Below are 15,356 nucleotides of genomic sequence, written 5' to 3'. Positions count from 1 at the left end.
TTAGTGGGAAGGCACAGCATTTTCAGGCTCTGTCAAATTGTTTAGCCATTATTCATCTGATGTTCTCTCTTTCTGGCCTCCTTAGCCAGAATGAATCTTCTTAAGATTAGAGGCCTTTGTATTTCTAACCATCATGTTGCCTTTACCCTCACAATAATAAGATGTCAGTAAAAATCAGGTTGATGTCCACATCAAAGTTTATAGCAGCTCAATTCACAATAGCTAGATTGTGGAACCAACTCTTCAATAGATGAATGGATAAAGAAACTGTGGTATATATACACAATGGAATATTATTCAGCAGTCAAGAAGAATAAAATTATGGCATTTGCAGGTAAATGGATGAGTTGGAGAGTATCATGCTAAGTGAAATAAGCCAATTCCAAAAAACCAAAGACCAAATGATTTCTCTAATAAGTGGTTGATGATACATAACAGGGGCAGGGGGAGGTAAGGGAAGAGTGGAAGAAGGATGTTATGTAGATGGAAATGAGGGGTGGGCAGGGGGCAGGGGAAGGAAAGATAATAGAATGAGACAAACATATACCCTATATACATGTATGAAGATGCAAATGGTATGACTCTACTTCATATACAACCGGAGAAATGATAATTGTACTTCATTTGTGTACAATGAATAAAAATAAAAAATTTAGAAAAAATTAAAAAAATAGGCTGGTGGAAATACATATGTATTTCATTTTTATCTTACAGCTATTTGGTGAAGAAGGACAATTGTCAGTATCCTCTTTTCTTACATCGGACCAATCACTTGACTGTTAGAGGTCTGTTATTCTATGAGATTGGCAGCAATAGACTTGAGATGTCAACAAGCAACCCTGGTAACTGGGCAATGTAGGATGATGATTTAGAGTGTGGACTTTGGAGCCAGATGGATGTGGATTCAAGTGACATTCCTGAGCTGGCTTCCTCATTAATAAAATGGGATTAAGGGTACCCCCTCTTATGATACTGTCAGAATTTATACCACACCTGCCAACTGTGAACTCAAAAGAATTTCATGTTATTTTTCTTAACTTGATGGAAATCCAGGATACAATGATGATAATCAGAGGCACTTGGGGGTAGGGCGGAAGTCAGTTGCGAGATTATCATCACTTTGATTACATGTCCCCTTTGTCATTGCTTATTCTTGCCACTTGCTCTGTACTCAAAATTTAAACTGTTATCTGTGATCTGGTTTATAACTCCTCCTCAAACTAAAACTCATGGAGCTTGGATCCCATGCTGATGCACATACTTTTTTGTTATTGATTTAATTTTATTTGTTCTTTACACTTTCATTGATTTCAGAATATCTGCTTTAGCTTTTAAATTTCTATCGGACAGAGACAGGGTGTGCACTTTATGTACTTATTGTTATTCCACTTCCTGCATTGGTTTTCTTTCTTGGTGTTCCTGAGTCACAATCTCTTCACCAGATTCTCTGCAGGAGTAGAGAGCTGTAATGTCCCATAAAAGGGAAGTTAAAGAGTCACTCATTCATTCATTTAAACACTAGAATCTTACAGCCTGGGAGCAGGAAGACATGTAACACAGGCTCCCTTTACTCAAGAGACTTGGTCCCACATAGAGGAAATTAATAAAGAATATGCCAAGGAGGCATCCCAGTGAGCAAATAAAAAATAAAGGAAGAGTGTTCTTTTTAACTTTTGCCCTTTTCTATTTGAAATCTTAGCCTTGGTAAATACCACTGGACTTAATGTAATTTAATTAAACAAACACATCTTGAAGGTGTATCATTAAGTCCTTGGGGATGAGCGATCAGACACTTCTGTTCTTATGGAGTTTGAGATCTGGTGATATGGATTTAAATTTCCCCATACATTCACCTGTGTTCCTGCCCCATTGGTAACTGACATGGTTCTGACATTAGCAGAACAGCTAGCACCAGGTATGACTTGTCTTTTGGCTAAATTTCTAACTGGAATTCCCCTTGTATGGTCATCTATGAAATGGAATATTTAATAGCTGCTTGGCTTTGTGTGATGAATAATCATCGAGATAATTCGTATTTCTCAGAAATGAAAAATATTGTTTATGGTTTCTATTGGAATTGGCGGATAGTTTCAGTAGCTGCTCAAGTTCTTGCTGATTTCTCTTGAATGGATGCCTTTGTTTTGGTGGCTCTGCCTATGTAAACTATCTTTATTTTTATTGGAAAGCTTACTAAAAACAAATTACTTGTTAATATTAGACTAATTTCTTATTTCAGTTGGCATGGAATTAGCTGTTGATCCTTTTCCTTTTTGGCATCTAGATAGAGTACAGGGCCTGCCCTAGAACATCTTTGGAAAGCTGTAAAACACTGAGCATTGCTATTGATGCATGGGAATTCAGCTTGCTCAGTCAAAATTCTATTTTCATTATAGGAACTTCCTGCTGTTTTGTAAATTAAAGCATGGGTTTTTCTATTAAACCAGTAACTTGTTCAAGTTTTGAATAATTTAATTACAAAACATAGCTTTAGTTTTGTTGTTGTTCAATATTTAAAATTCTTTCTATATGAACCAAACAATTATTTTGATTTAAACAAATGATAATTTGTGAATACAACAAAGCATATTTTAAAACAAAAGCTAAAAAAATACAAGAGAGCTGTTTTGACAATTAATGGGGTCATCCCTCATGAAGCCTGACTTCAGGAATTTTCACTTTTCAAACACTATTGAGTTATCCTGAATGGGATGGGACTCACATTAAAGATATTAACTTACACCTAATTGAAAAGGCTCCATTTTTTTCCCGGGCTCTAAATGAAAAAGGTCTTCAGGATTGTTTTAAGTCACTAGTTGGTTTTCATTATGCTGATGGCAGATGGGCGTAAAAGCTTTGGAAAAGTCTAGACAAGTTTAAATTTAGAGGCATTGGAAACTACTTGGAGATTTGGTAAGGATAAAATATCTAGAAAAAGAAAGTTTTGGAGAAGTTTTTCATTTTTTCTTTTCTTTCTTTCTTTCTTTTTTTTTTTTTTTTTTTTTTTTTTTTTTACTTTGAGGGAAGGAGAAAAAGAAAAGGAGAGATAATAAGCAGCTGCCTGGAGATGTGAGGCTTTAGAGAGATGAATTGGGAGGAATTTTAGAGGTTGTTTTTGCGTGTTATACAACATAATTTCTCCTTTGCTGCCTTCTCAGGCATTCAGTAAGGACTAGCTTACTTTCCTGGTCGCTTTAGTGTTGGATATATTCCTTTTATTGTGCCAACTCTGTTAAGACCAGCTTCAAAATAGGTTTTAATTTCAAGGTCCTCCTCTCTATTAGTTTAGAAGAGCTTCCATAACAAAATATTACAGACTGGACAACTTAAGCAAAAAATCATTTTTCACAGTTCTGGAAAGTCTAAGGTCAAGGTGCCTGAGGATAGGCTCTTAGAGGCCTCTCTCCCTGGTTTCCAGATGACTGCCTTCCTCGTGCCTCAGTACACGGTGCACACATACCCTTGGTGTGTCTCTGTGTGTCTTAATCTCCTCTTGTTATAAGGATAGGTTAGGCTGGAGTAAGGCTCAGCATAGTAGCCTCATTTTAACTTAATTGCTTCTTTTTTGGGTCCTATATGCAACTATAATCATGTTTTGGGGTGTTAGGGATTAAGACTTCAGCGTATATATATTTAAAAAAATTTGTTTTGGTATTGGGATTGAATCCAGGGGCACTTTACCACTGAGCTATATCCTCAGCTCTTTTATGTCGAGACAGGGTCTTGCTAACTTGCACAGGGCCTTGTTAAATTCCTGAGACTGTCCTCAAACTTGTGATCATCCTGTCTCAGCCTCTTGAATCATTGGGATTATAGGTGTGTGCCACCACATCTGGCCAGCATTTGAATTTTGGGGGTACACAATTCAGTCTATAACATGATTTGTAGAAGGAATGTGTAGTTCATACAAATCTAGGGCACACTATGGTTTATAAATTAGTAATGGAGCATGGACTATTAGAGAAAAAGAAATCTTAGCGACCATCTAATTCACAGTCTCTATAGTGCTTATTGCTAAGAAGTATATAGCAGAGTCATGTGGTGGAACTCCTTGGTATTTATTTAAAAAACTAAAATCAGCATACTATAGTGATACTGCTACGTCAGTGTTTATAGCAACACAATTTGAAATAGCCAAATTATGAAATTAGTCCAGTTACCCATCAATAGATGAATGGATCAAAAAAATTTGTGGGGCACAGTAGTGAATGCCTACATCCCAGAAGTTTGGGAGGCTAAGGCAGAAGGATCACACGTTCAAAGCTAGCCTCAATAACTTAGAAATGCCCTAAGCAACTTAGTGGCATTCTGTCTCAAAATAAAAAATAAAAAGGGCTGGGGATGTGGACCTGTGTTTAAGGGCCCCTGGGTTCAATTCCAGGGAAAGAAAGAAAGAAAGAAAGAAAGAAAGAAAGAAAGAAAGAAAGGAAGGAAGGAAGGAAGGAAGGAAGGAAGGAAGGAAGGAAGGAAGGAAGGAAGGAAGGAAGGAAGGAAGGAAGGAAAGAAAGAGTGAGTGATATATATATACACAATGGAGTTTTACTCAGTCATGAAGAATGAAATAATGGCATTTGCTGGTAATGGATGGAAAAGGAGAACACCATGCTAAGTGAAATAAACCAGACTCAGAAAATCAAGGGTCAAATATTTTTGTTCATATGTGGAAGCTAGAGCAAAGTGAGGGAAAGAAGGTGGTGGGGAGATCAGATGACATAAAGATATTGGTAAGATCATTAAAGCAGAAGGTAGAGAATAAGAATGAGAGATAGGGAAGAAGGAAGGGAAAGGGAGGAAATACAGAATGAATATAACGAAATCCCGTGATATGAATATATGAACCTACCATGGGGAATTTTATCTTGATATACACGTAGAAAGTCCCAATCAAAAATAAAATAAATAAATGAGCAAAAGGAAGATCAGTAGAGTAAAAGAAGGAGAATAGGGGAAGGGAGGAGGGGAGGAAAAAGCCGGGGAGTAGGGGTTGGAATAAAATTCCCTGCATGTTTGATTTTGTCAAAATGAACCCCACTGCAATGTATAACTATAATGCTCTAATAAAAATGTATAAAGAAATAAAAAGTTATGAATTGCCTGGGTTTACTTATTACCCCTCTGTTACCCCCCAGGAAGATTTTTAATGTTGATTTTATTCTTTACCATTCAGCCCATATTTACTTCCCATGATTCCTTTTCTAACCAACTCACATAGCTGGTGCTCTCTCTACAACTATGAATTCTAAATCAAAATTGGAATTATATTTGTATTTACTTTTGTGTAGGTTTTTCACAAACTGAAGCACATTTTCAGTAATTTCTAGGTAATCCAAGGCACTCATCTAAATTCTCATTGAACTATTGGGTTGGGGGCTAGATAGGAAAAAAATGCTTCTTAGTGTATATTTTATTTATTTAGGAAAACTTCTTATCTCATATTGCTTATTTCCATAGAGTGGGGGACATTTTAACTCTCCAGGGGAGAGGAGCGATTCTGTCTGTTAGCTTTAGGGAGGAAGTAACTTCTCTAGTTGGTGAGATCGGAAGAAGGAACTGATCATGAATAACTTGAGTCTTTCCTTTTTCCCTGGCTTATATGCTCAAAGTTTATTGATTTTGGCTACGAGCAAGCACACATTATCTCCCTTCTAGATTATAGCATCGTTGCCATCTTTCCTTACTATCAGGGTCCAATAAGAGTTAGGCAGCCATTTGAGAGAAAGTGCCTGGTTTGCAGATGCAAATCCTTCACTGGGGAAAAATGTTCCTATGTCCAGATTTCAGGTGGAATGTTAGAAAGCTGTTTAAAACCCGAGATTAGTATTTCTCTCAAACTCAGCCTTATCAGGAATAAAATTATTATTTTGAGCTCTATTACTGTAATTACTATATACACTCTTGATTTTTCCCTGAACTCATAGGTGGGAAAAATATTTGGTTAGTTACTACTCTTAAAATGGGAACATTTAAAATAAAGCAAAACAAATTTCTTTGTTTCTATTGAAAGAAGACATCAGGCTCTAGAAGTCTACTTTAACAGGGTAATGCCTAGGTAGAGCATAGTAAAAAGAAAAAAAATATATATATATAATATTACATATATACATATATGTTCATGTATATATAGCTCTTATATATAAAATTACATATAATTTTTACATATACAAATATATAAAATTTTTTAAATGCCAAGAAGAAATTCCCAAAGGCAGTCATAGGATGATAAAACATAATACCCTCACAAAACCAATAATAAGACTGACTGCTGACCTCAAAATAGAAACTGAAAGTTGTAATTCAATGCAATGACATCTTAGTGATGAAATAACTGAAAACCTAGAATTCTGTAGACAGTAAAAATATTCTTTTAAGGGCTGTAGCTCAGTAGTAGAGCACTTGCCTCGCTTGTGCTAGGCCCTGGGTTCAGTTCCTGGCACTGCAAAAAATATCCTTTTAAAGTTATCATAAAATAAAGTTATTTTCAAAGAGAATTTGTTACTCACCTATGTGGAGTAGAAGAAAAAAGAACCTAATAAAATAAATTAATCTCTGTGACAAGATAGATTTAAAAAAATTGGGAGAGACAGAGATAGACAAGAATTCACAACCAGTTGTAGGAATAAAAAGGAAGCATCGCTGTACTATAGACATAAATATATACATATTTACTATAGATTTTAGAGATACTAAAAATATCTTGAAAGAACATTATGAACAACTTTATACCAGTAAATTAAAGCAGAGCAGACAAATACTTTGAAACACACAGCTTTCCCAACTGGAGAATAAAAGCAGAAAAATTAAATAGTACTATGTATGTTATATTATTGGAATCTATCATTTAAAACCTTTTAGGAAAGAAAATTCAAGCCATCTGGTTTTATTAATGAATTATTATAAACATTTAAGAAAGAGAATCTTTCTTACACAAACTCTAACAGAGAATAGAAAAACAGAGAATACTTTTCAATTTTTTTATGAATCATGTATAACCTTAAAACAAAATCTGAAAAGACATTTAGAAAAGACAATTACAAGTCAACCCCTCTCACAAACATAGAAGTTAAAATTCAAAACAAACTTCTAGAAATTGAATGCAATTATAAAAAGAAAAATAAAAATATTTTAAAAATTAACCAAGTCAAGTTTATTCCTTGAATTCAAAATTAACTTAAAATTCAAAATAAAACTATGTAATATACAAAATTAACGGGATAAACAAACCACATGGTCTCTATACATATATAAAAACATCTGATAACATTTATGATTAAAGAATCTCAGTAGGATACGGGGAAAAGGTACATTCATACATGGCTGGTGGGACTGCAAATTGGTGCAACCACTCTGGGAAACCATATGGAGATTTCTCAGAAAACTTGAAATGGAACCACCATTTGACCCAGTTATCCTACTCCTCAGTATGTATCCAAAGGGCTTAAAATCAGCATACTGTAGTGATGGCCACATAAATATTTATAGCAGCTCAATTGACAATAGCTAAGGTATGGAACCAACCTAGGTACCCTTGAACAGATGAATGGATAAAGAAAATGTGGTAAATATGCAAATGGAATATTACTCAGTTCTACAGAAGAATAAAACTATGGCACTTGCCAGTAAATGGATGGAACTGGAGACTATCATGCTAAATGGAATAAGCCAAGCCCTCAAAACCAAAGGCCAAATATTCTTTCTGATATGCAGATGCTGACTCACAATAGGCTGGGGAGATGGGGGGTAGGAAGAAGAGGAGGTTCATTGATTGAACAGAGTGGAGTGGGGGGATAGAAGCAGGGGTTGGAATGGGAAAGGCAGTAGAATGAATCAGACAAAACTTTTTTTATTTTCTTATATGACTATATGACCAGTATAACTCCATATTATGTACAACCACAACAATGGGAAGTTATACTCCATGTGTATATATGTCAAAATATATTCTACTCTCATGTATAACCAAGAAGAACAAATTAAAAAATTTAAAAAATTCTTAATAAAATACAAATAGAAAGGGATTTTCTTAATCTAGTTGCAGACATCTACTGAAACCCTGCAGGTAATGTCAAGCTTGATAGTAAAATAGGAACCACCTTCCCCTGTGGAGGAACCTGTCCACCAAACCATTTCTATTCAACATGGTGCTGGAGGTTATGGCTGATGCAATGAGGTATATATGAGGCACTTGAAAAGAATACAAGGTACAAAGAAATAAACTGCCATTTTCACATATTACAGGATTATGTGTATAACAAAAATCTAAAAGAATATATAAACAAGCTATTGGACTAACTATGTGAATGTAACAAGGTTGCTGGATAAAAGTTCAGAATATAAATACCAATTGTATTTCTATTTGGTAGCAACAAACAATTAGAAAATAAAATTAAAATAGAATGTACAACATCAAGATAAACAAAATATATAGGAATAAATCTAAAAGATGAACAGGATGTCTGCAATAAAAACTATATAGGATTGCAGAGAGAAATTAAAGAGAATCTAATGAAACAGAGGAATATGTCATGTTTGTGACTCACATTGATGTGGATTTTTTTTGGGGGGGGGGGGGCCGGGTTGGGATGTGGATTTATTTCAAATTTATTCATAAATCCAATGTAATCCCAAACACAATATGAATAGAGCTTTTTTTCTTTTGGTAATTTTGGATGAAAATTGACATGCTGATTCTAAAATTTATATGGAAATGCAAAGGACATAGAAGAGCGTACCCAGTCTTTTAGAGGAAGTTCAAAAATGAACAGGTTTTATCACCAGAAACCAATTTATTGTAAGTTATGGTACCAAGATAGATGGTGGTTTGGCATAGTGGAAAAGAATGGAGTTCAGAAACAGGTCCACACATATGGTTTCCAGCTATATGACAGAATCTCCACTGAAACTCAGTGGATAAGAGATTCTGGGGAAAACAAAACAAAACAAGATCAAATGATAGCAAGATGAGAAAATCAGACACTTTCCTCTCTCTATTTCTTTGTCTCACTAGAGCCAGGACTGAATTCCAGGCGGATTGCATAGATAAATATGAAAGGCAAAAGAAATAAATAGCCCTAAGATAATAACATAGGATGATACCTTCATGACCTTGGAATAAGAATTTCTAGACAGGTATTGGACTAAACTGAAGTTAAGAACTTTTATTCACTAAAGAAACCATTTGGAGGCCAACAAACCAACCAATCAACAACAACAACCCCTCCAAAATAACCCCAAGAGTAGCAAAAGATATTTATGATTCATATAACTAGCAAGCAGCTTATTTATCAGATATACAAAGAACTCCTATAAATCAATAATCGAAATATACACACTTAACCCAACCCAATAGATAAACAAACTTGAGCAGATAATTTTAAAAAGAGTACATCTAAATCATCATTAAAAATATTAACACATGTTCACATTATGCAGGCTAAGTAAAATTAAGACCCTGACGAGGTCCCACTGTTTACATACCAAAATGGTCAAAAGTAAATGTGATCGAATGAAGGTGAGCAAGGCAAGCAATCCTGTCTCTTGTGAGCCATCAGGGAAACTGTCAGTAACCTCCGACGTTGGGAATGTGCTTCCGTATGGCCAGGCAATCATGCCCTGGTTTTCCCTGAACAGTTTTGGCTTACACGTTCTTTCTTTCTTTCTTTCTCTCTCTCTTTTTTTTTTTTTTTTTTTTTTAGTATCCTGGCCTGTGATGGAAAGGCCAGTTGGAATTTCGAATTTATAAAAGATGTAGATCATCTTAGAAGTATTTTTAAATGTAAATAAATACCGCCACAGTGTTTTCTAGTCAAGTCCCTGTGTTTATAATAGTACGAATGCAAAATGTCACCACTGGAATCTATTCTAAGGCACTGCTAGTAACAACATGGAAATGGTATAAGCTATGACATTATAAACACTGTTTTTTCTTTCTTATTCTTTTTTTTTAATTAAAAATCAAATTTACATAGGGCACGTTCTTTCTTAGAAGGCTGTTTCGTTTAGCATTTTTCCTGGGATTTTACATTTTTGAATACAAACTTGTCATTTACAGTTGCATTAAAATAAGTGAGGAAAAGTTTGGGGGACTTCAGCCTTTTTTTTCTTTTTCTTTTGGTACTGGGGATTGAACTGACTTCAACCTTCTTACTCTGGATTCGGTCATGATCTTGTCCGGAAGTGCTGGACACGTGCAGTTGAAAGAGAATTGGTATTTAAACCATTGTTAACTCTTCAAGGAAACCAGCGATAACATATACTTTTCTTCCCCAACTGTCTCCGGATACTAGGTATCTAAAATTTTCTCTTGACATATAGCGTGGAGAGTGTGCTTTGATCAAACAAATTCTAGGACACCAACGTCTAAGGATAGCTGCGGTCGCTGCCGCCTTTTTTTTTTTTTTTTTTGCCTTTCCAGTATGGAACTAACTGCTGCCCCCGCTGGCCATGTGATGTAATAGCATCCAGTAGTACCATGATTCCTTCATGGTTTCAAGAAACATAAAGCCAATGAGCTGGCAGGTGGTATGTTCAGTAGGAAAACTGGGAAACTAGAGGTTAGATGTACTAGAAACATGAATAGAAAATAGAGGCTGAGCTGTCCCATTAAAGAGTGAATCAAACGTAATCTAAATGATCATCTATGGTGAATTTGTTATGTGGTAAGTGGTATAAATCTATAACTGGTTATTTATTTGTCATTATTTGGTGATTTTTTTAAATTTCACAATACATTATATTGAGAATGAAGAGCCAGAATTAGTGGGAGTGCATATTTCATTAAATTAAGTATTATGTCTCAGTTTCTCAATGAAGGTGATGATGTATTATATTCACAATGTATTATTAAATACATTATTTTCACAAAATATTTGTTGGCATCAACTACCCATCATCCAGCCTAGTGGTATGTCTGAACACGTGAAACCCAGAAGTCATAAATGGATCAAAGGAGTATCTGCAAATCGCAGTGGCTGTTTTAGGAAGGCTGCATATGTCTACAAGGCTGAGTTTTCATGTCACTTCATGAGGCCTGACTTTTCATTATGATCAAATGAACATAGCAAATTAGTTTTGCTCATTTTCAAATTTCTAATTTTCTTGTGCAGACACAAAAAGTAAAGCGATAGCTCTCTGAGGTTTGGCTTCATTAGCAGAAGAACTGTTCAAAACGTTAAATGACGTGTGTTTTATAGCAGTGTCATTGATAATATAAATAGAAAATAATTCCAATAGTGGCTGGGTTTTTATCTCTAACTCAGGGAACCAAAGTAAAGCTTTTAAAACATATTCTATCTAAGGGAAAATGTATGGTATGGTTAATGCTTCTGTAAAATCACTTAAAGCATTCAACTTGAAGATAATACAGTCATCTCTCATCAGTAAGGATTGGTTCCAGGATCCTCCTTGGACACCAAAATCTGTGAAAACTATGAAAACATGTAAAATGACAAAGTATTTGCATATCTCCTATGCACATGCTCCTGTATATTTAAAATCATCTCTAGATGATTTATAATGCCTAATATAATATAAATGCTATAAAGTAATTTTAATTCTGTATTATTTAGGAAATAATGACTATTTAAAAAAATCTGTATTTGTTCAGAAATTTTTAAGAAAGCTTTTTCAATCTGAGGTTGGTTGACTCCATAGATGTGGAACCCACAATACATAACCTTTGGATACAAGGGTCAACTGAATTTTAGTAGTGATGATACAGATACAAATTTTGGTGGACATTGCATTGGGTGTAAAAACACTATTGAAAGAGTTAAAAACAACCTGCAGAATGAGACAAATATAGGAAAACATCTGATAAAGTACTAATGTGTCTACAACATATAAACAACTACAACACAGCAATAAAGCAACAATCTAATTTAAAAATGGGTAGAGGACTTGTATAGACATTTCTCCAAAACATATACATATAGCCATTATGTCCTTATAAAGATGCTCAACATCAGTAGACCTTAGGGAAATGCAAATAAAAGCCACAAATGAGATACCATTTAACACACACTAGGATAGCTATCATTTTTTTAAAATGGAAAAGTTTAAGTGTTGTCAAGGATATGGAGAAATTGGAGTCTTCCTACATATTTGGTAGGAATGTAAAATGGTGCACCTCTGTGGTAAATAGTATTTGAATCCTTAAAACAACAACAACAAAAACAGAATGACCATATAATCCAGCAACTCCACTTCTAGGTACATATACAAAAGAATTAAAAACAGGAACTCAAACAGATCCTTGTACACAAATGTTTATGGCAACATTATTGACGAGAGCCAAAACATGGAAAAAACCCAAATGTTCAATGAAGATGAGTGGAAAAACAAAGTGTGGTCTACATACATAACACAACAACAGAATAACAATATTTTCAGCCCTAATAAGGAATGAACAAAGGAATGAAATTCTGACACATACTACAAAATGGTGAAAATAGCAGACACGGAAGGGCAAATGTTGTATGACCTCTTGTATGAAGTGTCTATAACAGACAAATTCTAGAGACAGAAAATAAAATTGAGGTTGCCAGCATGTGTGGAGAGGAAAATGTTTAATGGGCACGGAGTTGCTGTTTAGGATGACGAAAAAGTTCTGGAAATAAATAGTTGGGACAGTTGTACAACATTGTGAATGCATTTATTGCCACTGAATTCTGTGGCTAAAATGGTAAATTTTATACTATGTTTATTTTGCTACAATAAAATATATTGTCCTGCCAATCTAGATGGAAACTGTATTGTCAAAATTTTACAGTCTCTCTCTCCCTCTCTCTCTCTCTCTCTCCCTCTCTCTCTCTCTCACACACACACACACACACACACACACACGTACACACACACAAACACACACAACTTCTCTTTATTTACTGCCCATTATTTATCAGATTTTAGAAATGTATGAGCATTTGAATAATTACTTAGCCAATAAACCTAATTGCCTTGCAATAGTATTAGAAATTTTGGAAGTGAATTCTGTAAATTTTGCTTGAATTATATTTAGAATCTATTAGAAATCTTAATCAAAATATTCCAAAATTGAGCCAGAACTTTTCAAAAAGGCACTGTAATTTATATCCATAAAAGCAATTAGGGGTACATGAAGGGTTAAATGATGAGATCTCAAATGTACCAGATTTACTTCTGAAAGAATTTTTTTTTTTTTTTTAAACTTCATGATCCCCATTCACAATACAGACCAGACCCTGTGTCTGGGCTGTCGTATGTGGATGAAGCTTCTTCTCCCTCTTTCTCTACAGGCAATGTGAAGAACAGAGCCTGTGGTAAGCACCAAGAGGCCTAAGTCTGAAATTTTGAAATTGAACTGTATTGACATGTTCGATAGAGTTCTTACTTTTAATTGAATACATTTATATTCTATATCAGAAACAAACAATTGAGAAGGCTCACAATTTTGTTTTGAAAAGAATTATAAATAGAGACAACTTATAAGTTTTGCTTCTAAAAATATTTATTGAAGAAAAGTATTCTAAATAGAAACACAATTACAGTCTTCGTGAAGAATATTAGGCATAAGTATTTATATATTTCCATATGACAAAAACTAAAGTTGAGATTACTCATCATTTAGCAAACTTTATTTTGAATTTACTTTGTACTTGTACAGAGCATTTCCTGAATTAAAAATATGCTCCCAGCAGAACAGACATTGAAGGTGTCAACAATTAAATTAATAAGCATAAGATGCAATTTTGGTAAAATTGGTCTAGCAGTTTTATGAAATATATTTAGAGGACTCTATTAAAATACGTATTTTTTAGAAGAGATATAGATGTGGCTGAAAAATTAATTTATGTGTGTGACTATGTACCAAGAAGTTTTTCTGTTTTTTCAAAATAAATTCATTTTTTCAATATATTTTTAAAAAAATGTACTTTAATATACATGATATATGCTATTTAATATTTTAGAAAGGATTTTATTTTTGAAAATCAGTTTCATATTTTTAGTCTACCAACATATTAAATCAATTTGATTATCAATAAATGAATGCTAATTATTTTTAATATTACCCTTCACTCTCTACAGTGTCTCAGTTCGGAAAACTAAAATAAATGGTCACCATTTCCATGATCCAGTATTTCTACTCCTTGGTGTCGGTCCTGCCAAAAATGCATACATGAAAGCAACATAAGAAGTGTGTAACAGTATTTGTAGTAGATTATTTGTTATAATTCTAAACTAGAAACAAGCAAATAATCATTAAAAAATAGAAGGGGTAAGTAGATTATGTTCTCACCTGTGGCTGCTGGTCAGATTTACCCGGAAGGTTTTCAGACTATATTTCCAAGGGTTCTTCCCTCAGTGTCTGAGACACACGGCTGACACCCTCCTCTCCAAGTATGGAGAAACCTAAAGTCCAGGTCTTGCTGCCTGACCACCCTCCTAGTCAAGACTGGGTAGAGCAGAGCCAGAGGTGGACTGGCCCTGCAATGCTAAGCTTCGACTCCATCTCCAGGCGATTACGGCTTGGTTTCCTTTTCCTTTACAGGTCCTTTTGGATTCTACCATTAAAGATGAAGTTTTGCAGTGAGACAGGACCAGGCCAGATTCCACTTCAGTTGCTTGAGGCCTGGGTCTGTGCCTTTATCATTCCAGTGTCATTAATTAGCTCAGTAAATGGGATTAGGGCAGTCTTGCAAGGAAGATCTTAAATTTCCCTCACTGAATGATTGCATTTCTCTTTCAACTTTGAATCTGACTCCTTCCCCTACAGCTATTAGTAACACAATCAGCAACACCTGCATCCGTTGTTATGCTCCCCAGGCCGAGCTGAACATATTTCCAAACTTGGCTCAGGCACAGCACAGGAGAACAGCTGGGAAACTACCCTTGCTCTTCTTAGAAGTGCTTAGCTTTAAGAAGTACAGTGCTTAGCTTTAAGAAGTACAGCTGCTACTCTGCTAGTCCATTTATCAAGTAAAAAATTTCTTTCCTTGGAATTGCAAAATTTAAGATGAAAAATATCTTACAGCAATAATTTGCCATCATTTTTAGAGATGGAAAGATTAATGTTGGGAGAGGTGAAGTGGTTTGTATTTTTCATTTCCACTCAGTAGAAAGGACCAAGTGGTGTATTTGAGTCTGAGCCCTTGCAATATGATTCCACCATCAGCACCGCCAAACTGAACTTGACAAGGTGGGAATATTTACACCTCAGAAATAGGCAAGCACTACAGATTGAGGCTCCGTCTCTGGGAAAACTGCTTGTTAGATCTTCTGGTACCCTCCTGTCTATGACCCTAAATCTCACTTTATGCCACTACATGGAATATATTTTTAAGAGTATCTTTCTGTAACATTATAGCAGCATTGTAGTTTATAGTCTA

The 15,356-nt window shown here is 34.8% G+C and overlaps 1 protein-coding gene across 1 annotated transcript in view; it reads right to left on the bottom strand.

Moving 5' to 3' along the window:
* FAM171A1 (family with sequence similarity 171 member A1) overlaps positions 1-14,736 on the bottom strand; it is a 167,405-nt gene extending 152,669 nt beyond the window's left edge. The window contains exon 1 of the mRNA XM_079108171.1: positions 14,267-14,736. The gene's annotated coding sequence lies outside the window, so the exon portion shown is untranslated. The remainder of the gene's footprint in view (positions 1-14,266) is intronic.
* Positions 14,737-15,356: the final 620 nt, after the last annotated feature.

This window comes from Sciurus vulgaris (genome assembly GCF_902686455.1).
Source record: "Sciurus vulgaris genome assembly, chromosome: 12".
NCBI classification, from domain to species: Eukaryota; Metazoa; Chordata; class Mammalia; order Rodentia; family Sciuridae; genus Sciurus; species Sciurus vulgaris.
Note: the sequence above shows the minus strand (reverse complement) of the source record. Positions and strands in the feature narration are given on the sequence as shown.